The 23,479-nt window shown below is 36.7% G+C and overlaps 1 long non-coding RNA gene across 1 annotated transcript in view; it reads right to left on the bottom strand.

Annotated features, from left to right (window-relative positions):
* Nucleotides 1-19,815, bottom strand: part of LOC136847019 (uncharacterized) — a 54,516-nt gene extending 34,701 nt beyond the window's left edge. Inside the window, exons 1-2 of the long non-coding RNA XR_010855580.1 lie at nucleotides 17,917-19,815; nucleotides 17,134-17,222 (exon numbers count right to left, since the gene is read on the bottom strand). This is a non-coding gene — a long non-coding RNA (uncharacterized lncRNA). The remainder of the gene's footprint in view (nucleotides 1-17,133; nucleotides 17,223-17,916) is intronic.
* Between the last annotated feature and the right edge of the window lie 3,664 nt (nucleotides 19,816-23,479).

Genomic DNA, 23,479 nt, shown 5'->3' with positions numbered 1-23,479 from the left:
ATTTATAATATAAAATGACTAACTCCAAAATCCCCCAAAAATATACAAATAAACGTAATGAAAATAAGAGGTGGTTTACTTTCATTTATAATATAAATGACAAACTCCAAAATCCACCAAAAAATATCCAAATAAACGTAATAAAAATAAGAGCTGCGCTTGTTTTCATTTGTAACAAATAACTAATTCCCATATTCTATGCCGACAATACCTAAAACCGGCTTGACATATTCATGAACTCCAAAATAGGATTACGATGTCTGGCATAAATGTTACTAAATTAAAATCACCTCGACCGAAACGGAAAAGTTATATGAACATACAATATGACATAAATTGCACCAACACAAAATTCAATGAAAGCAGTTTATGGCCAAAGTTCTTATTAGTTCGTTCAGAAAATAAATAAATTCTAGCGATAAAATCTGAGAAATAATGAAGAAAAAATAAAAAGTTCTTATCTAGTCTCAAAACAAAATAAAAAACATACTAGCAAAAAAAATCTGAGAAATAACGAAGAAAAGTACATGTTCCTAATTAGTCTTACAAAATATTGAAGAATAAGGATTAAGATCATATCTAGTCTAAAAAAACAAAATAAATAACATACAAGCAAAAAAATTAGAAACGATTAAAAAAAGAATAGGTTCCCCTCTAGTCTTGAAAGAAAATAAATAACATACTAGCAATAAAATCAGAGAAAAAATAAAAAAAAATAGTGAAACAACATACTAGCAATAAAATCTGTGAAATGATGAAGAAAAAAAGAATAAAAAAAGAATAGGTTCCTCTCTAGTCTTGAAAGAAAATAAATAACATACTAGCAATAAAATCAGAGAAAAAATACAAAAAAATGATGAAAAATCTGAAAAAAGAAAAAAAGAATAAGTTCCAATCTGGTCTTATAACAAAAAAAAACAAACACACTGGCAATAAAATCTGGGAAAAAATGAAAAGGAGAATAACATAAAAAGCAAAAAAAAAAAGGAGAAACGATAAAGAAATAAAGAATGAGTTCCTCTCCACTCTTAAAACAAACCGTTTAATTGAGCGCAGCAAACGAAACGGCACCAAACGCTGACATACACTTCAGCGGAAAATCATGCAGTTGTAACATTATGCGAAGGGGGCAGCACCACCGACAATACAGATGGCTGACGTGAAAGGGGGAAGCAGTATACAAAGAAGCAGGAGAAGCAAAAGCAGCAGCAGCAGCAGAAGCAGGAGAAGCAGGGAGGGGGAAATCGTTTGAAAGACATTTAACTGTTCAATTATCTCTCGAACTCGAAAGGAGAAGGGTAACGAGGTAAAGGATACGAGGGCGGGGGAAATCTTCTTTCCTTCCCTCGTTAATGGCTGCACGCCAGGAAAATGTTTGGAGAATGACAAGATTCGTTAACGCCGCCCCCTTATACCCGCTTCCGCTCCCCCCCCCCTTCCTCTCTCTCTCTCTCTCTCTCTCTCTCTCTCTCTCCGTTCAGCCTCAGAGGAAGTTACACGAAAAAGGGTGAATGGTGGACACCATATTCTCTCTCTCTTACTCTCTCTCTCTCTCTCTCTCTGTCTCTCTCTCCGTTCAGCGTCAGAGGAACTCACTCTCTCTCTCTCTCTCTCTCTCTCTCTCTCTCTCTCTCTCTCTCTCTCTCTCTCTCTACGTTCAGCCTCAGAGGAAGTTATACGAAAAAGGGTGAATGGTGGACACCATATTCTCTCTCTCTCTCTCTCTCTCTCTTCGTTCAGCCTCAGAAGAACTGTCTTTCTCTCCCTCTACGTTCAGCCTCAGAGGAACACACACTCTCTCTCTCTCTCTCTCTCTCTCTCTCTCTCTCTCTCTCTCTCTCTCTCTGCAGGAAAGTGTTTGGAAAATGACAAGATTCTCGTTAACACGTCCCCTACCCGCCTCCCTCTCTCTCTCTCTCTCTCTCTCTCTCTCTCTCTCTCTCTCTCTCTCTCTTTCCGTTCAGCCTCAGAGGAACATATTCGAGAAAAGGTGAATGGTGGACAACATACTCTCTCTCTCTCTCTCCTCTCTCTCTCTCTCTCTCTCTCTCTCTCTCTCTCTCTCTCGACGCATATTATGGGATCGACACCTAAGAGGAAAACCCAATCTTACTACAACACTGGTCAAACTTCAGACCAGAAAAGTAAAGAGAAAAATCAATATTTCTTATTACTGAACTTAATTTGCAAATTCCAGAGGTTGAATGTTACTTAATCAAGACGAAGAAACCTCCTGCATTATTTATCTTGAAATGGTACGAAACTCTGATGGAATTGGTGTTCTTATATTCAGAACAATTTTTCATAACCTTCTTTAACTCCTGCAATGATCAATGCCTCTTCTGCTGCTCAAGGTACACTCAATATTTTGCGAATCGAATCAATCTAAACTTATAATCGCCTCAAATACAACACAAATTATCATAACTATAAAATCAGCCTAAACTTATAAATGCCTCCAATAGAACCCAAATTACTAAAACTACAACCTTCACTCCTTGAATTCATTCTGCAACGTGATCGTCTACCCAAAAAATTTCACCAGGCAGCCATCTTTAATTTCCGAGAGCGCTTCCACAAATATACGTTATTTACCAACTTAACATTATTACGGATCCAATACACATTCCAGGACAATGGCGAGGAAACAATAAAACCTCTTCATGGACTGTAACAAAGACATCAAACAGAAATAAGGGACTATCAAGGCATAACAGCTCCCTGGCGATAAACTTTTGATTGCCCTCCTGCGTTTCTTACTCCTGGGCCCCAAAAATTCTCCGGGAAAGTGAAAGGACCGCGGGAAATCATTTTTATACTACTTTGAACAGTTTGTCGTTGGGACGTTTGTACCCTACGCTATTAAAAGGGGAAAAAATAATCGGAATACTGAAATCTAAAATGAAAATGAATGATTTTTTACTGACAGAGTTGCACAGCATTCCAGTTTCAAGACAATGAAATACGAGCAGAAAGAAAGGGTTTCATTCGTATCAGTTAAAAAACAAATAAAAAATGCGCCAAAGTGTCTTCGGCGCAATCGAGGTTTCTGTACAGCCGCTACAGCGTATAATCAGGGCCACCGAAAACAGATCTATCTTTCGGTGGTCTCGGTATAATGCTGTATGAACCGCGGTCCATGAAGCTTTAACCACGGCCTGGTGGTGGCCTGTCCTATAGCGTTGCCAGACGCACGATTATGGCTAACTTTAACCTTAAATAAAATAAAAACTACTGAGGCTAGAGGGCCGCAATTTGGAATGTTTGATGATTGGAGGGTGGATGATCCACATATCAATTTGCAGCTCTCTAGCCTCAGTAGTTTTTAAGATCTGGGGGCGGGCAGAATAAAGTGCGGACGGACAGACAAGCCATCTCAATAGTTTTCTTTTACAAAAAACTAAAAAACGTACACTGGAATTTATTATTCTCTGTGATCATCATATAATTAATACAATGCGCAGAGTGCACGTAAGGTTCAAAAGAACCTTTGGTTAGATATTAAATGCAACCTCTGTCATAATCTAAAAGATCCGCGAGTGTACGCATCTGCCTACAAATTATATTTCCGTAATCATTTAAAGCAATTGACAGAAATATTCATAATCAAACTTCCAACTTTCCATTTTTAAATAAGATTATTAAAAGCTATAAACAAACGGCTGAGTGACTTTTAGGGGTCTCTGCTTCCTCTCTGTTTTCCATAGTTCCCTTTTCAATGAAAGCATTATCCTAAAATACAGCGTAAATAATCCTGGCATCAAGAGGGCTCAGACGACTTCCTGGACACAATAACACTTTCGAAAAGATATGGCGTCATTAAAGAACTTGGATCAACTTACCATCGTAACCAGAACCTTAAATAAACTATTGTAGTATATAATTAGAAATCCACTTTGATCTCCCATTACTGCTGAAGAGAGAGAGAGAGAGAGAGAGAGAGAGAGAGAGAGAGAGAGAGAGAGAGAGAGAGAGAGAGAGAGAGAGAGAGAGTTTAGGACAAAAGCACAGGGACCTATGAGGTCATTCAACGCTGAATGGGAAATTGACAGTTTAGAAGGTTTGAAAGGTGTAACAGGAGGAAAACCTCAAATCAGTTAACTATGAAATAATTGTTAAGAGAGAGTGGATAGGAAATGGAAGAAAGACGACATAAACGGAGGTACAGTAAAATCACTGAAAGAGGTTGCAGCTAGTGGGCCGACGGACGCTGCAAAGACTCTTAAACAATGCCTACAGTGCACCGCGTGAGGTATACTGACAGCACTACCCCCTACGAAGACTCAGAGAGAGAGAGAGAGAGAGAGAGAGAGAGAGAGAGAGAGAGAGAGAGACAATCTCCCGTAATTTAGACAAACTTTTCCAATTATTTTCTCATCACATTCGCAATAATCACAAAAATTACTTATCAGCTTAGGCTTAGAATTATACCCAATACCACTCGCCTTTATGGGAAAATTAAATGTATTTTATTACCATGCAAATGTCGCAATACTGACAAATATGATGGGGGAAAAAAAATCCGAAAGGTTATTGCCAATCAACCTGATTATTAAGTATTAAGGGCGCAACGACCAGCACGCAGCTGACGGTATTCTGTCCAACTCCTTTGCTTTCCCGTTCTCGGTTATTTTAACATGAGGAAATAAAAAAAATTAAACAAAATGGCCACCCGATTTCTCGCCCTGAGTCAGATGTTTCTTCCCTAAAACCGCTATAGAATGGAACTGAATATAGGATTTAGGCCAAAGGCCCACTAGCGCTGGGACCCATCAGGTTATTCACCGCTGAAAGGGAAATTGACACCAAGAAAGTCTGAAAGGTGTAATGGTAGGAAAAACATCGCTGTCGCACTATGAATCAAATGTCAGAGAGGGTGGAAAGTAAGATGGAAGAAAGAGAATATGAATGGAGGTACGGTGAAAGGAATGAAAGTGGTTGCAGCTAGGAGCCGAAGGGAGGATGCAAAGACCCTTAAGTAATGCCTACAGTGCACCGCGTGAGGTGCACTGGCGGCACTATCCCCCTACGGGATTACGCCCTCAAAGGTCGTCCTGACATGGAGACTGTTCCACAGTCCAATGGTGTGAGGAATAAAGGACCTCTGGAACCGAGATGTTCTTCTTGTGACAACTCTGGTGCCCCTTTGAGGGATAATGCAGAGAATTTACTTCAAGAACCTGATGGATGAATTTCAAGACTTCTGTGTAACACCAAATCCCTGTCATACTAACCTGAAACCCTCGAAACGGGTATTATAATAATAATAATAATAATAATAATAATAATAATAATAATAATAATAATAATAATAATAATAATAATAATAATAATAATAAACTTTATTTCATCTCAAGGCCATACACATGGAATATACAAAGTAGAGACAATACTCACAATCTAGATACGTGAGATAGTAATATGAGCTCCAAAAGTTTTTCTTATAATTCTTGAAGCCGCTTCAAGGAGTCAGGCACCAAAATGGGTAGTACAGATGTAATTATAAACTGACTATAAAGAACATCTGTTATTGTGACAGCTGGTTTAGATCATGCATTTCAACAAATTATAATTTCCTAGTACCCCGATACCTTCAGATAAAATATATCAGGTTTCACCCCTATAAAATATTAATGATATATAAATGGAACGACATATAAAGAGAAACGCAATTTTCACCCATACAACACATGCATAACAGTCATTTGTATGGAATAACAAAGAGAAAAACGCAATTTTCACCCATAAAACACACGCATGACAGTCATTTGTATGGAATAACAAAAGAGAAATGCATTTTTCACCCATACTAACACATGTATAACAGTCATTTGTATGGAATAACAAAAAGAGAAATGTAGTTTTCACCCATATAACACATGCATAACGTCATTTGTATGGAATAACAAAATGAGAAACGCATTTTTCACCCATGTAACAAATATGTCAAGTATCAGTTAAAAGGAATAACACAAAAAAATGCAGCTCTGTTATATGAAAGCATTCTTTAACACGTCAACCTCTCCCCCACAAACGAAAAATGAAAGTTAAGATAAAATGTTAAAATTAACCCCTTAACAAGTGACATACATCCACGCCATGTAAATCGACATCGTCCAAGATTTAAACCCGGATGACAAAAGCACGTCAACAAATCATTATCCCCTTTCCTCCACAGCTAACGTTCCACTCCCCGGTTTTCAAAATAAAGATAAAAATAAACCAAGGACGAAATAAAAAGAAAACGGGTTAAAAGGACTGAATTTAAAAATACTAATGACTAAGCTTTACCGGCAGCTTTGGAAGCCCAACTGGCAGAAACAAGAAAAATTGGCGGAGGGCGGAAAAAATTATCTATTGGTCTTTTTCCCCCCCTCAAAAGTCATTCGGGTCCAAAGGCATCAAAGTCAGTCTCTCTCTCTCTAAGTTTCAGAGGATCAGTTTAGTGTCTCTCTCTCTCTCTCTCTCTCTCTCTCTCTCTCTCTCTCTCTCTCTCTCTCTCTCTCTCTCTCTCTCTCTAAGTTTTAAGTTTCAGAGGATAATTTTAATCTCTCTCTCTCTCTTTCTCTCTCTCTCTCTCTCTCTCTCTCTCTCTCTCTCAGAGGATCTCTCTCTCTCTCTCTCTGTTTTAAGTTTCAGAGGATCATTTTATTCTCTCTCTCTCTCTCTTCTCTCTCTCTCTCTCTCTCTCTCTCTCTCTCTCTAAGTTTTAAGTTTCAGAGGATAATTTTAATCTCTCTCTCTCTCTCTCTCTCTCTCTCTCTCTCTCTCTCTCTCTCTCTCTCTAAGTTTTAAGTTTCAGAGGATAACTTTAATCTCTCTCTCTCTCTCTCTCTCTCTCTCTCTAAGTCCCAGAGGTTCATTCTAGTATCACCCACTCTCTCTCTTTTTCTCTCAAAGATTCAGAGGGTCATTTTACTCTCTCTCTCTCTCTCTCTCTCTCTCTCTCTCTCTCTCTCTCTCTCTCTCTCTCTCTCTTAACTTACTTAGTTGAACACAGGAGAACTGATCAAGAGAGACACCAGTCTACTTGAGAAAGGTAAGAAGTGAAAATGAATTAGAAAACAAAAAGTTCGATTGGACTGATAGTGTTTCGACAGATTCTCTGACCTCTTAAAAAAAAAAAAAAAAGAATGAGAGAGGGATACTCTCAAATGGAATAAAATGTCATGAAAGAAAATCTGTAATATAAATACTTCAGCTTAATGTCAGTATATGCACAATAACCAGGAATATTATGGCTTTCAGTTATAGCTTTCAGTTAAAGTTTAAAGAGTCAAAACATACTGGTATCTTTTATGATATGTATATATATAATATATATGTAGGTATCTTTTTTGATATATATAATATATATAGATGTATATATAGGTATATATACATATATGTGATATATACATGTATATATATTATATATATACATATATATATAGAGAGAGACAGATAGATAGATATATAATTATAGATAAATATATAGATATATACAAATATGAAACCTACTTACAACAAGTACACAGTCTAATACCAATAATAAATCTGAAATAAAAAAAAAAATGAATAAAAAAATATATATATATATATATGTATATATATATATATATATATATATATATATATATATATATATATATATATATATATATATATATATAATAAATCACACAGTTCAAATAAAACATTGTTAAGTTCCTCCTGTCCTTATTGCTCTCTTTTCCCCTCGAAAAAAAAAAAAATATGGTACAGGAACTGTCCCCCTCCCTACCCTCCCCTCCCTCCCCACCACCGCCGCACCCAAAAAGGAAAATAAAAATAGAGAGACCATGAAACGGACTAAATGAATTTATGTTCCTTCACTGACAAAAAGAAAAAAAATATCCAGTTCGTTGTTCTGTCTTTTCCGTAACTTAAGATCTGTCGATAAGTTTTCTCGCGAGTGTAACTCGTCTACATGTTAGAGAGAGAGAGAGAGAGAGAGAGAGAGAGAGAGAGAGAGAGAGAGAGAGAGAGAGAGAGAGAGAGAAAAACAAACGTTGCTCTATTCGCTGAGAAAAAATATCATTTTTCTTATCTATCTTCCTGCCTGAATTCCATTCATTGCACTTAATAGAAAAACAAATTGTCTAAGTATTCATTTACATATTTTTCCTGTTACTATTATTATTATTATTATTATTATTATTATTATTATTCATCGACCCCAAATGGAAGAGGTAAAAGATGCAAAGAAAGTTTATTATTATTATTATTATTATTATTATTATTATCATTATTATTATTATTATTATTATTATTAAAAATACTCATAGTAGCTTGAGTCTTGAAATGGAGAAACAAATCCAGTTATATATATGGAATGGAATATAGAGTTTAGGGCCAAAGACCAAGCACTGGGACCTATGAGGTCATTCAGCGCTGAAACGACTTAGTTTTGTTAACGAAACATCTGATTATAATGTAGATTGGTTCCATAGTCTATTATATTAGTGGGGGGTACCTCGCGTTCATGGAAGCCATATTGGACAGTCCCCTGATTATACAGTCTGCTATTGTTACTGTGGACAATGGGGGCATCAGTTTTCACATTCATCTTCAAATATAAAGTCTAAGCAATGGTCCCTTTCGATATTACACACTCCTTTTCGAGACGGGTATACATACATACATACATACATACATACATACATACATACATACATACATACATACATACATACATACATACACTGTAGTTATTAACCTAAAGGAATTTTTTAACTTTCCAACATCATGGAGAAGTCGAATTTAAGTAATGCCCCCTTTCGACATTAGCCCACCTTTTCGAGAAAAAACACATACATACATACATACATACATACATACATACATACATACATACATACATACATACATACATACATACATACATACACTGTAATTATCAACCAAATGGAATTTTCAACCTAATGGAATTTTTAACTTTCCAACATAATGGAGAGATCGAACACTACGTCCGAAACCCTACCCAACCATAAATTAAGGTTGCCTCGCTCTCAAGATAGCAATGTCTCTCACAAATAACCCCCATTGATACGAGGAGGAGTGAGTGAAACGAGTAATGTCTCTCTTCCCGCACGAGTAATGTCTCTCCTTGGCTACTGTGCCTTTGCAGAATTCAAAGATTAGGACGGATGGGTTGATCGACTGGAAGGTAATCCATGAATCGGGCTTTGTACAAGATTCCCGGAAAGACCTTTTCCGAGGTGTTCGAGCGTTACTGGGAGCTTTATGAACTCCTTGGAGAGAGAGAGAGAGAGAGAGAGAGAGAGAGAGAGAGAGAGAGAGAGAGAGAGAGAGAGATTAATTATTATTGATGTGATCCACAGTGGAATAAAATACGGGACATACACTCTCGCTTTTTTTAATGACAAGTGTGTGTTCAAGCGTTACTGGCAGCTTTATGAACCCCTTGGGGGAGAGAGAGAGAGAGAGAGAGAGAGAGAGAGAGAGAGAGAGAGAGAGAGAGAGAGAGAGAGAGAGAGAGAGAGAGAATTGATTATTACTGATGTGATCTACAGTGGAACAAAATATGAGACACATGCACATTCGCTTTTTTTAATGACAGGTGTTCAAGCGCTACTGGCAGCTTTATGAACCCTGAGAGAGAGAGAGAGAGAGAGAGAGAGAGAGAGAGAGAGAGAGAGAGAGAGAGAGAGAGAGAGAGAGAGAGATATTAGTTATTAATGAAGTGATCCACAGTGGAACGAAATATGGAACAAACAAACTGGCTTTTTTTCATTTTTAATGACAAGTTCCTATCAGAAGCTCAGCTGTTTCAGTAATCATTACTCCAACCTGTATTTATACAATTCTTAAGTACAAGTTTGTAAACAGTTAAAAGAATAAGAATGAAATAAATTTCATCCCATCTCCCGGTTTCTGTATACCCATTTATCTATAAGCACTAAAATTTTACGATATACACACGTTATACACCCGTGTGTATGTATGCATGTATATAGTTCAGTAGTTGAAAGATCTCCTCGAGTTTGATATATATATATATATATATATATATATATATATATATATATATATATATATATATATATATATATATATATATATATATATGTATCTATATTATTATATATATATATATATAACTAAAAATGTGTATATATATATATATAATATATTACATGACTGTGAAATATTTTCTGTTAAAACAGAATTCCATCAAATATAAGTGATCCCATAGAAACATAAAATGTGGAAAATAAAGGCTATATTTCAGAGACCAAACTGTGTCTCTCCTCAGGAGAGAGTGTTTGGTCTCTGAAATATAGCCTTTATTTTCCACATCTTGGCATTTTTCTATATATTTGATATATATATATATATATATATATATATATATATATATATATATATATATATATATATATATATATATATACATATACACACACACACAGTACCCTACAAGCAAGACACTTCGCCGTACAAAGACAAACTGACATTCCCCTTTTACCTATTCAGCCAACCGTAAAGGATATCCGAATGAAAGAATATCGTTCCGAGAATTCCCAATTTATGACATCGACAAAAACCGATGAGGAATTCCGGGAATCGCGTCAAGGAATGGGAATGCTCGCGGGAAATTTAGGGGTTAAGAACTGTGAAGCCTTAAAATACACAAAAACAGCCACAGAAAGACTTTGTTCTGAGCGAATACTTCGTTATGGACGCCAGAATAAATATATATATATATGTATATATATATATATATATATATATATATATATATATATATATATATATATATATATATATATATATATACATATATATAATATTATATACAACATATATATATATGTGTGTGCATGAATTACGCCCTTATCTGTACGTCTTATAACATAATCAATAAAGTTTATGGTCAAAATCCCCAACTTAATGACTAATAGAAATCATAAGTGTGGCCCAGGCAAACCTATTTACTGAAACTTGTTTTTATTAATCGACTAATACCAACCAATTTATTACGGTCGTGCAACTGGAATTTCAGAAGTTCAAGCGAAGATGCAATGCATTACTACCGTAATACAATTCAACTTGTATTTTAATAGTTTACTTATATATGAGTATTTATTTATTAATTTGTTCATTTATCTGTTTTTCTAATAAGTGATCAACTCTTTCTGTATTTCTCTTTACCTTCTGTTACTTCTGTCGAATGAACACCATAATATTCTTTGGAAGCTTGAATTTCAAGTCAGTGGCCCCTTTGGTGGGCTTGTTCCATATGAATAGGGTTCTTCATCTTCTGAATAATAATAATAATAATAATAATAATAATAATAATAATAATAATACTGGATATTTGCCAAGTTCTCTTTCTGCATGATAATCTTAACTATTTATGTTAAAAGATCAGGGAAAGGACCATTCTGAAATGAACAAGCGAACTGTACCTTAATACCGTTCCCAATCCATTATGTAAATTGTTGCCGAATAAAAATAATTTTAAAACTGCCGGCTTCTAAAGAATAATGCTCAAAGCGACCAACTGAGGTATTTCAAACTTCAATGAACACTATGCAACTAGTCCTCATTAAATGGACATAAAAAAAATTATAAACCTGTAAACTCGGAGCCATTTCTCTTCTCTACACTAAGTAATTCACATTAATGACCGTTGGTTCCATAACATAATTGCGTCTTTTATAAACTGGCGAATTCAAGTGATTTGTAAGCAAGCGTGTGATTGTTTTAGTTACTAGTTCCAAGTATTAGGTTTTCCTAACCTTACTCCAGTGTCGTAAACTGTCTATTTATGTAAGGTAAGGAGGAACTGAACACCATCTCGCTAATGTAATGAATATGTATAGGCTTCAGTTACCTTTCAAATATTTACTGTGCAGCATTTTTCAGTTCCAAGCTAAATCCAGATAGATTTTATCAAATATGACAACCTTCGCGATTCTCTCATTTCTGGTAACCTAAATATTGTCCACTGTTTATTTCCCTCTATGCATCACTAGTAATTTTCAAAGACCCTTTTAGTTTTCTGTAAAAGAAAGCTATCGTGCTGGCTTTGATTGTCCGTCCGCACTTTTTTCTGTCCGCACTTTTTCTGTTCGCACTTTTTCTGTCCGCCCTCAGATCTTAAAAACTACTGAGGCTAGAGGGCTGCAAATTGGTATGTTGATCATCCACCCTCCAATCATCAAACATAACAAATTGCAGCCCTCTAGCCTCAGTGCTTTTTATTTTATTTAAGGTTAAAGTTAGCCATAATCGTGCTTCTGGCAACGATATAGGATAGGCCACCACCACCGTAATTATTATGCAATTTCTTATAAGAATCTTTCAACAGTTTTTTTTTTCAAGATTCGTTGATAATGTTCTATACGTATATAATCAAATCAATTAATTAGTTAATCAATCAACTGAGAACGAAGGATCAGGATAATCAGGATGAATAATCAGGATAGGGAAGGAGAATTGGATACATGTACAGAGAGAGAGAGAGAGAGAGAGAGAGAGAGAGAAATGGATATACAGAGAGATGAGAACAGAGAGAGAGAGAGAGAGAGATATGAAAAGAGAGAGAGAGAGAGAGAGAGAGAGAGAGAGAGAGAGAGAGAGAGAGAGAGAGATGAATGTAAAAAATACAGAGAGAAAGAGATGTAAAACAGAGAGAGAGAGAGAGAGAGAGAGAGAGAGAGAGAGAGAGAGAGAGAGAGAGAGAGAGAGAGAGAAAGAAATGAATATACAGAGATGTAAAATACAGAGAGAAAGAGATGTAAAAGAGAGAGAGAGAGAGAGAGAGAGAGAGAGAGAGAGAGAGAGAGAGAGACAAAGAAATATCCGACTTAGATCATTCAAACACCTCACACGCAAAAAAAAAAAAATTGTTTTAAATGAAACGAAAAGGGAAATATATACACTGGAAGGAACAACGAACGCAGCACAGAAAACCCCTGCCCAGGGAAACATAACCCTTTTCCCCTTCCAGCGCGAAATATTGACCGAGCAGGGGAAACACTTCGGCCGCTATCGAAAACTTTTTCCCCTCAACTTTTTCTTTCAATTCTCACTGACTCGTTGATACGGTTATGGCGGAGCAGCGTTCTGTTCACAAAAGGGGATGATAAAAATGTTTTCTCTGGAATTAGCTCACGAGGAGAGAGAGAGAGAGAGAGAGAGAGAGAGAGAGAGAGAGAGAGAGAGAGAGAGAGAGGGGTCGCCGAATCTTTAGAAAGGCTACCAGATCTTGTGAGACGCTTTATAAGTGGAGAGGTTTAAAATGTTTTCTCTAGAATTAGCTCCAAAAGGGAGAGAGAGAGAGAGAGAGAGAGAGAGAGAGAGAGAGAGAGAGAGAGAGAGAGAGAGAGAGAGAGAGAGAAGTCGCCAAGTCTTGACGGAGGCTACCAGATCTTGCGAGAGCCTTCAGGTTCTTTATAAATAGAAAGGTTTAAAATGTTTTCTCTAGAATTAGTTCCAAAAGGGGAGAGAGAGAGAGAGAGAGAGAGAGAGAGAGAGAGAGAGAGAGAGAGAGAGAGAGAGAGAGAGAGAGAGAGTCCGGAGGGAGGCGACCAGATCTTGTGAGAGGATTCAGGCTCCTTACAAATGGAAAGGTTTAAAAATGGTTTTCTCTAGAATTGGCTCAGAAGGAGAGAGAGAGAGAGAGAGAGAGAGAGAGAGAGAGAGAGAGAGAGAGAGAGAGAGAGGGGGAGAGAGAGAGAGAGAGAGAGGGAGAGAGAGAGAGAGAGAGAGAGAGAGCTACCAGATTTCGTGAGAGCCTTCAAACTCCTTGTAAATGAAAGGTTAGGTTTAAAATTAAGTGGAAAATAGCAGAAACAAAATTAGGGGAAATAATAACAGAATAAATCTCTCTAAATATGTCAGGTCTTTTTTTCTGCTGAAATATTTATTGCGTATTGCCAAGAGCAGTCAAAAACGTATTAATGGCATGTATGTATGTATGTATATATATATATATATATATATATATATATATATATATATATATATATATATATATATATATATATACATATATATACACAAACACACGTTTGTGTGTGTTAACAATGAAACTATATGGAAACAATATTATAAATGTGAAACTGAAACTTTAAAATGAAAATACAAGAAAATGCCATTAACCTGCACATTACTATGTAATATTCACAAGCTCCAACCCACGCCAGCAGTGGTTCTCCGAAGCATTTGCCCAAAGAAAAAAACTTAAAATAAATTCAAGGCCGTTAAAAATAAACACCTTTATACAAGCAGATTACCGTAATGAGATATCATTAGACAGCGTTATTATTCGCTTAGGTACGCCATTAAAGCGGAAATGGGAGTGTTATCACTTTTGTTTTATTGCTGTGAGCTCGCGAAAGCATTTTATTCGCCTGCGTGGGCTCCATCACTTTTTACGGATTGCGAGCGTTCGTTATGACTTTGCGCGATAAAAAGTGGCCTTTATCGCTGACGACACAAACTCTCGAACACTTTACACGCTGGAGTAAGTAAGAGAGTTTGAATTAAAAGGCAAACTAAGCCGTGGTTTGCATGCAGAACTAATACACACACACATACACTAACAGAGAATTGAGAAATAACCGCTTCGCCTTACTGATAACACGTTTAAAAATGCAAATGCGGACATCTGTAAAGGAATAAAAATCTTCATTGCAACTTTCGGCAAAGTATAACGAGAGCTTCAGGAAAGTGATTCGTGCTTCTTGGCGAATCTTAGTTTCAATCTTATAAACATATTCAGAACACCGTGAAACTTTTATATAATGGAAGTGCAGTATTGGACAGCATTTAAGGAAGTCACGCAAATGTAATATTATGAAGGTAGTAAGCGACACTACCCGGCTACATTTGCCCTAGGAAATATAAATGACTTGAGATTCAAATACACCCTAACACAAAAGTACAGGAGCAACTACAGTTTTCTCTTCTGTTAGCCTGTTAGGTCAGCATATTTGCGGAATATAACATAATATAAAATTTAGGCCAAAGGCCAATCGCTGAGACATATAAGGCCATTCAGCGCTGAAACGGAAATTGACAGTAAAATGGTTTGAAAGGTGTAACAGGAGGAAAACCTCGCAGTTGCACTATGAACCAGTTGTTAGGAAGAGGGTGAAAAGTAAAACGGAAGAAAGAGAATATGAACGGAGGTACATTAAAAGGAATGAAAGGAGATGCAACTAGGGGCCGAAGGACACTGCAAAGAACCTAAGTAATACTGCCTACAGTGCACTGCATGAGTCGCACTAACGGCGCTACCCCCGTACGGAGGCTATATTTGCTGGGGACTTACAAATATGTTCCTCCTCCACATGCAGGAATGCCTAGCCAAGGTCTGTGGACCCCTTGGTATGATGAAAAGACCTCAAAATGATAGATAAGCCTCTTCTGCTGAAGGCAGAAGTATAAACGTTTTGTCACCCCAGCAGCATGACGAGAAAAGAAAATAATAGCACTCTGACCATTCTGCGTGGGGTGAAATTCACCAGATGGCTGGGGAAAGTGGCCCATGAACCGACTGAGGGAATGGGTTGTGCTTGCTGATGATGAAGGAAGACTCCAGAAACTAGTGAGTTTAAAAGCTTGAGAAAAATAAAAATTGAAAGTGAATATGAGAAAGATTAAAGCTACGAGAGTGAATGGACACAAAAAAAGATGGACCAATGAATGCCAACACAGATGACGGAAAAATCGAAGATGATATTTTGTATAAGAGTTTTGGAGTAAGATGTCTATTACCATAATGGACATTTTACAGGTAGGGTATCAAGAGTCGCAGACTAGATGAAGCAAAGGAAGGCACCTGGGTGCATGCTGAAGATTTTGAAGACTGGAGAAGTGCTTAAGGAAATCAATATTTTGATGTATGAAACATCATAGAGTCTACTCTCCTTATGGAAGAACAATGTGGGAGTCGAATAATGTGTGTCAGTGACTAATACCTCGTTTTTCTTGGGAGCCACCCACGATTGAAGGAAATACGTGTTGTGAAAAAAAGGTACGTGCATTACACTCAAGTAAAATCGCCGTGCCTATTCACTCGTGCACTAAACAGGTGATAATGCAAAGTTGTTTCAATAACGTATTCAAGGAACTACAAAGAACGCCATTAAATAATGTACACAATCTAAAATGTTCGCCACGGAAAGAAAGATCTCGTGCAATAAAAAATCGAGTTGGTGTAAAAGCGAGTTATGATTCAGACATGCAAATGCTTTTTGGCCGATTTAAATTTAAGGAGAAGTAAAAATACTCAAAATGGAAAGCATGCAAGATCAAAACACGCAAGCAAGAAGCTGCAGAGAGAGAGAGAGAGAGAGAGAGAGAGAGAGAGAGAGAGAGAGAGAGAGAGAGAGAGAGAGAGAGAGAGAGTTGAGGGTAGGGGGGATATATGATTGTTTACCATGAAAACGATAAATTAATTTCTGTATGAAAGATTTTCAAACGCATGTTCTTTATCGTTTAAATTAAAGATATTAATCTTTCTCGTAACAAACTATATCAAAGACAAGAGCTAAATATAGGTGAAATATAGGTGAAATATCTCAAATATTTACGAGACTCGTTATCAGACAAACGGATTCTGAAGGGAAAATTTATACATTCTTGTTCACACGAACGGAGAGTCAAAAGGAAATAAATTGCTTTGCTTACATAGAAGTCCTTTTAAAATAATACTAATTTCGAACGAAAGGACTTACTTCCAGATGACATATATACTTTAATCAAATGTACGAACATCCAAGAGAAAAACCTCCACCAGGCCTTTCCAACAGGACTCCCGAAATTTAAGATAAAGGCCTAACTCCCGTCTCCCACAAACTGACTGCCAAAGGAACACCATCGAACTCACAAGCGAAAACAGACTTTCAGAGAATAACGCTGCTTACATTCCCAGACAAAACGAAAAGAAAAATGCGCATCTTTCCCACTAAAACGAACGCAACAACACATCCATTTCTCCCATAAAAGGCGTCTCAAAAAGAGAACGGAATATCCTTTCGAAATGAAGCACTCGCAGAAGAAAAAACATCAGACTTTCGCTGAAAAAAAAAACACCAAAAAATTACACAACAAAAACTGGCTTACAACACTCACATAATCCAGAGCCTGGATGAGATTATCCCTTGCTAATGTCAGAAATTCAATTGGTGGTCTGGTTTCTCAATTCGTGGGGACTGACGAACCTGAAAATGATGATATGAAGAGGTGTTAAACCTTAGAATAAAACTTCCCTTCCTCGTTAAAAAAAAAAAAACTTCCCTTCCTTGGTAAAAAAAAAAAAAAATACTTCAATAAAAACCTTCCTCGGTGAAAAAAAATTCCCCAGTAAAATAACCTTCCTCAATATAAATACCTTCCTCGGAAAAAAACCTTCCTCGGTAAAAAAACCTTCCTCGGTAAAAAAAAACCTTCCTCAGTAAAAAAAACTTCCTCGGTTACAAAAAACCCTCCTAGGTAAAATACCTTCCTCAGTTAAAGAAAAAACACATCTTCCTCGATTAAAAAACGTCCTCTTCCTAGTAAAAAACTCCCCTTCCTGGTAAAAAAAAAACTGCCCTTCCTCGTAACAAAACCCCCTTCCTCGGAAAAAACTCCCCATCCTAGAAAAATAACCATTCCTGGTAAAAAAAAAACTCCCATTCCTCTTAAAAAAATCCCTTTCCTCGAAAAACTTCCCTTCCTCGTAAAAAACTCCCTTTCCTCAAAAAAACTCCAATTCCTCTTAAAAAACTCCCATTCCTCACAAAAAAACTTCCATTCCTCGTAAAAAAAAACTCTCCTTCCTCGTATAAAACCCCCTTCCAAAACACTACATAAATACAGAGGAGCAAATAGCCCTCTTTACTAAAAAGACTCGTTAACTTTCAAGTTACTCACCAGCAATAAACTGAGGAAAAGCTGGAGAAACTGGGGAAATCAACTTCGAATTGGCCACGTGAACATCCAGTCCTGGAAAATAACAAAACAATATTTAACTCACTCAGTCAGGTTAAACTTCTCTGCCTGGCTGTTGTGACTACTGAAATTATTCTGTCTAAATCAGTGGTTCTCAACCTTGAGGGCGTCAGCAATTTCCAGGGGTGGGGGCAGGCCCTATGAAAAAATTAAAAATTCTCTAATTATATTCATTATTCTCTTAACAAGAGTGAGGAACTAATGTTGAGAATTTTAAGAAAAAATGCAAAAATATCACCTTAGTTTCCTATAGTCTACTACTCTAGCTAGACTCGTTGGGCTTAAAAATAAAAACACCCTTTATCTTTCTCTTTTCTTTTTTCGTTTTCATTTAAATCTGGAAGGGAATTTTACTCATAGATGCAAAGGGGGGCCGTGGAGGAAAGGACCAACTCTCAGAGGGGGCGTGCAATGAAAAAGATTAAGAACCACTGGTCTAAATCTTTCTTCATTCGTGATTACCAAAATAACTGAGGTGAAATTTAACCAAATATCAATACTGAAAAATAAAGCAGTACAGAGTACAAAGAGAAAAAAAATTTGCGTTAATTCACATATTTTACTCCTCTTATATAATTATTTCAGATATTTCCAAAGTAAAAAAAATTTAAAAGTCAGTCATGCTTACCTTTTCCTTCTCTAGACGAGTATCAGCAGCTCCAGTGTCAAGATTCTCTTGCAGAACCAATTAAATGTGGCCTAAATAAGCACAATATCCTTCAAAATCCATTGAATTAGAGTGACTTTTCTTTACATTCACATTTAAAAGCACAAATGAGCTTAAGCAGAGATTACTCTAAAAATTAATGCACTTAATGTTTTCTATACAGTGACCTGAGCTAACTGACGGAACGTCAACATGATTTGAAGTTTCCATACCTTTGTGGAATCCGTAAAGTTGGCCCTAGCGAATTATAGCTATCCAGAATGACATGAAATTTCAGTACGGTAAAGACTGATTGCAAGAGATGAAAATGCGATAAAGAAAATTGTACACTAAGTATTTTAGCTTCAAGTGAAATGTTGATCAAACTTAGGGTTCATCAAACGGTAAATTTGAATACCAAAGAAATTGTGAAAATGAATAGTGAAAATTATACATTTTAAGCATTTAACTTCAAGTGAAATGTTGATCAAACTTAGGTCTGATCAAACGGTAAATTTTAAAACCAACTTGAGATTCAGCAAGTGAACGATTTTTTATAATTTACTGAAGAATTCTACAAAATAAAAAATAAAAAATAGCAAATTTGTTTAGAAAAAAATAGCAATAGCATCAATTCCTTATTGGATCTGAGGTGACTTGTTTTTACTTATCATTCTGGATAACCTGTTGCTTATATCACGTGCTATTGGAGTTAAAATGACAGGAAAATTGAAAATCATCATCAAAATAATAAATGTATAGACAGACAATGGCAAAATTTAAAATATTAGAATCAACACATACAAGTAACATAAACCACAAAATATTCAACAAAAAATAATGATGGTACATGCAACATACGACAAAAAATAAAAAAATAAAAAAATTCACACAAAAATATAAAATATAAAAAAAACGAACTCGATAAAGACCTCAGCGCAAATATAAAAGTATAAAATACGAACCTAAAAATGATAAAACCACGAATTTGTGACCGAAAATTTATGCGGACCACAGTAAACTACCTTCTCAAATTCCTTTTTCCAACCGATGGCATCGTAAAATACAAAGGGTTTGTCAAATGTTGTAAAATACCAGGACACAATGTAACGTAAATAATCAACAATTTGTGACTCCAATAGCACAGTGATAAGCAACGACCTACCTGTTGGAGATGATCTCTCTGGAAGAAAAATGAAAATCATTAGTATGATGTTTATAATTTATAATGAACCTACTTTTTCTGCATTTAAGACTGTAAAACCCTAACATAAAAAAAAGTCTATAGTACTAAATCACAAAGGATAATCATATCGCCTTTTAGAAAGCTCATGAGTGCAAGAATTTCATCGCCTAAAATTTCAGGCAAGGATTCTCCATCAACATGAAATCACCATTCCCTAATCACTGTACTGTGCTCATCTGATAACAGTCCATCACAGTAAGCACACTCGTAAGCACTGCTACTTCTTAAAATCTACTGATTGGTTCGGCGGACGTGTCCAATTCCCAGCCAGACTAAGCACACCAGCCTAACTTAAAAGAATGACTTTTTTTTAACTGCAATTTAAACATTTCCTAAAAAGACGACAATTACATTCCGCTCAGTTAAAAGAAAAATGTCCTAACTTCTGGGTAACTGTCTTTCCCTTAGTCATGCAACTAAATGACAGAGAATTAAGGGAGGTTTAGAATTCCGAGTTGGTAGACTGTGTATTCAAGTTAGCTGGAGAGAGAGAGAGAGAGGTGCAAATATGGGCACAGATAATGTTACATAGGAGTTGAGAGAGCGAGAGGTGCAAATATCGGCACAGATAACATTATATAAGAAAGAGAGAGAGAGAGGTGCAAATAACGTTATGGGCACATAACAGAACCATCATAATTTCATTATATAAGAAATCTCTTGCAGTGACATCTCTTGCAGTGACATCTCTTGCAGTGACACTTTTTACCCAGTAGGTTTTACCGTACAAGCCATCCACAGTTCAACTGGGGAGGGGACCACTGATAAGCCTGAAGCCCTGCCCACACTAGCGGGCACTGCCCGACGGGCAAACACTGTTCCCATAACCCGTTCCACTACAATGACCGACCGAGTATGGAGCCAGAACGATGCCATTGTCTGGTAACACTGCTTCAGATGCGGGAGAAAATATAAACAGCTGGAAGTGCCCGACGGGCGTGGCCGCTAGTGTGGACAGGCCATTAAACGCCAGTTTACGAAGCTACGATGCTTACTGGTACTTCTGCCCGCTATTAATTCAGCCGTTCGTTTTTCGCATTTGCATTAATATAGAGATAAATCTGCGGATATTTTATATGGTGTTTACGATTACATATAGTTACACGAGTTAAATACAGAACCCCTTACGAAAACACTAATTCTTGCACTCTCTCTCTCTCTCTCTCTCTCTCTCACACACACACACACACACACACACACACACACACACACACCCACTCACGCATATCTATCAGAAGAAGGCGCCTATTACCGTCATTTTTCATAATACTGTACACTCATTCACCATCATCGTTAAGGTTTATTTTTAGAACCCATTCTATTAGACATGATTTGGTCTATCTAACTGGCTTACATTTTTTACTCTGTAAAATAAATCATTAAGCACAAACTCTGTACTCTAGAAAAATACAAGGAAGAAAGGAGAGAAGGTATATAAAGCTTAGGCCAAAGGCGATGCACTGGGACCTATGAGGTCATTCAGCGCTGGAAAGGAAATTGAGAGTAGGTAGGTCTGAAATAATCGCTAGGAGAGGGTGGATCGCTAGATGGAAGAAAGAGAATATGAATGGAGGTACAGTAAAAGGAATGAAAGGGGCTGCAGCTAGGGGCCGAAGGGTCTCTACAAATAACCTTTAACCCCATTCATATGGAACAAGCCCACTGGGACCATTGACCTGAAATTCAAGCTTCCAAAGATTATGGCGCTCATTAGAAAGTAAATAATAGAGAAGAGTTTCCACATTATGTTTTTTTTTTTTTGCAAAACAGAGCATGTACCAAAATGACTCTGTCTTAAAAACACAGAGCATCTTCAACACGTACCAAAAATGACTCTGTCTTAACAAACACCACTTCAATAGCCTCGTAAATACAACACGTTTTAATATAAGACTGTTATAGAAATTCATTCCACATACGCGGTCAAAAGAGAGAGCCGGAGCAAAGGAATAAAAAAAAAAAAAAAGAACGAAACCAATAAACTAACCATAAGTTTTGGAAAGCCGAGGAAAAGTTTGGTAGAGAGTTTACCAAGAGACGTGAAGTCCTTTTCAGGAGTTCCCGAACGTCTTATTACGGGGGGAAAACGAATGTAACAAAGCCGCATTTTACACTTATATGCGTCGTTTTCTCTATTTACGGAAGGGGAACGCCTTAACAAGGAAAGGCCTCGGTCTCAATAAAGGCAACATTTTCGGAGGTGCCCCGGAATGGAATACAGGACCTGTGAAATCATTCGACGCTGAAAGGGAAATTGAGAGTGGAAAAGTTTGAAAGGTGTAACGGGAGGAAAACCTCGCGGTTGCACTAGGAAACAATTGTTAGGAGAAGGTGGATATCAAGATGGGAGAGAGAATGTGAATGGAGGTACAGTAAAAGGAATGAAAGGGGTTGCTGTTTGGGACCGAAGGGATGCTGCAAAGAACCTTTAGTAATGCTTAAGGTGCACTGACGGTACTATCCCCCTAAGAGGTCAGCTCTGCTGATTATATTGTGGGTAGGTTATGAAGTACCTATTATTATTATTATTATTATTATTATTATTATTATTATTATTATTATTATTATTATTATTATTATTCAGATGTTTTGGGAACTTTTACAACACAGAGATTTAGCCACGATTCATAACAATACAAGAAATAACAGAACACAGGCCACTTAGCAATATTTTCCCCGGAGGTACCATTAAAAATGGCAAACATTGACAAAATTCAAGTGGACGCACATTTGTATAAAATAAAGTACATGTCTACTGTCATTCAATCGAGGCCATCGAAGATTCATCAGTGATTTCACTGGCTATTTACACACAAAAAATAACGCTCCCATAGAATATATTTAAAAAAACACGACCTAACCGGTGTGTAACCCAATTTGTGGCCGATAAGTACATGAAACGATTGCCTACGTTAGAAATTGTAACCTACATTTTTTGAAAAGAGCTCTTCATTCTCGTTATTTTGAACCCCATAAACACTAAATGATAAATATGATAAATAAATAATTGTCCATTAATGCCCGTCGGGCACTTCCAGCAATTTTCAAGCAGTGTTACCAGACATTGACATCGTTTTGGCTCCATACTCGGTCGGTCAGTATAGTGGAACAATAAACAGTGTTTGCCCCGGGCAGTGCCCGCTACCCTAATACGGCAAATTGTAACCAGCAAACACCCCTAGGTTACGTTAGGTTGGTATTTTTAGGTTCTTTTAGTGCCCTATCATTTCCTAACCATTTTTGCATGAAAAACCCAAAACGGTTTTCAATCAAAAATGGCTGGCTGGAGTCTTATTGACAACTTATAAAATTTTACCACTTTTTTATACGGCCTGTCAATCAACACCTTCTGATATCGTAAATCTACCAGTATGTGTGTTAGGGTATGAAAATGAGTCTGAGGGCTGGCGTGGACCCTGGGACACTTGCCAAACATTAGACACTCTTTCAGACATCAATGGATATGACTACTAATATTTTCTCCCAACATCCGTGGATAAAACTAAATTAGCCAGCACGTCTTGTACAAGATAATGGCTGTTTAACTCATTTCACATCATTATCAAAGACTAAGTGCATTTCCACCTTTTAAT

The sequence above is a fragment of the Macrobrachium rosenbergii genome, chromosome 16 (assembly GCF_040412425.1).
Source record: "Macrobrachium rosenbergii isolate ZJJX-2024 chromosome 16, ASM4041242v1, whole genome shotgun sequence".
NCBI classification, from domain to species: domain Eukaryota; kingdom Metazoa; phylum Arthropoda; class Malacostraca; order Decapoda; family Palaemonidae; genus Macrobrachium; species Macrobrachium rosenbergii.
The sequence above is the reverse complement of the archived record's forward strand: the minus strand, read 5'-3'. Positions and strand labels throughout refer to the sequence as shown.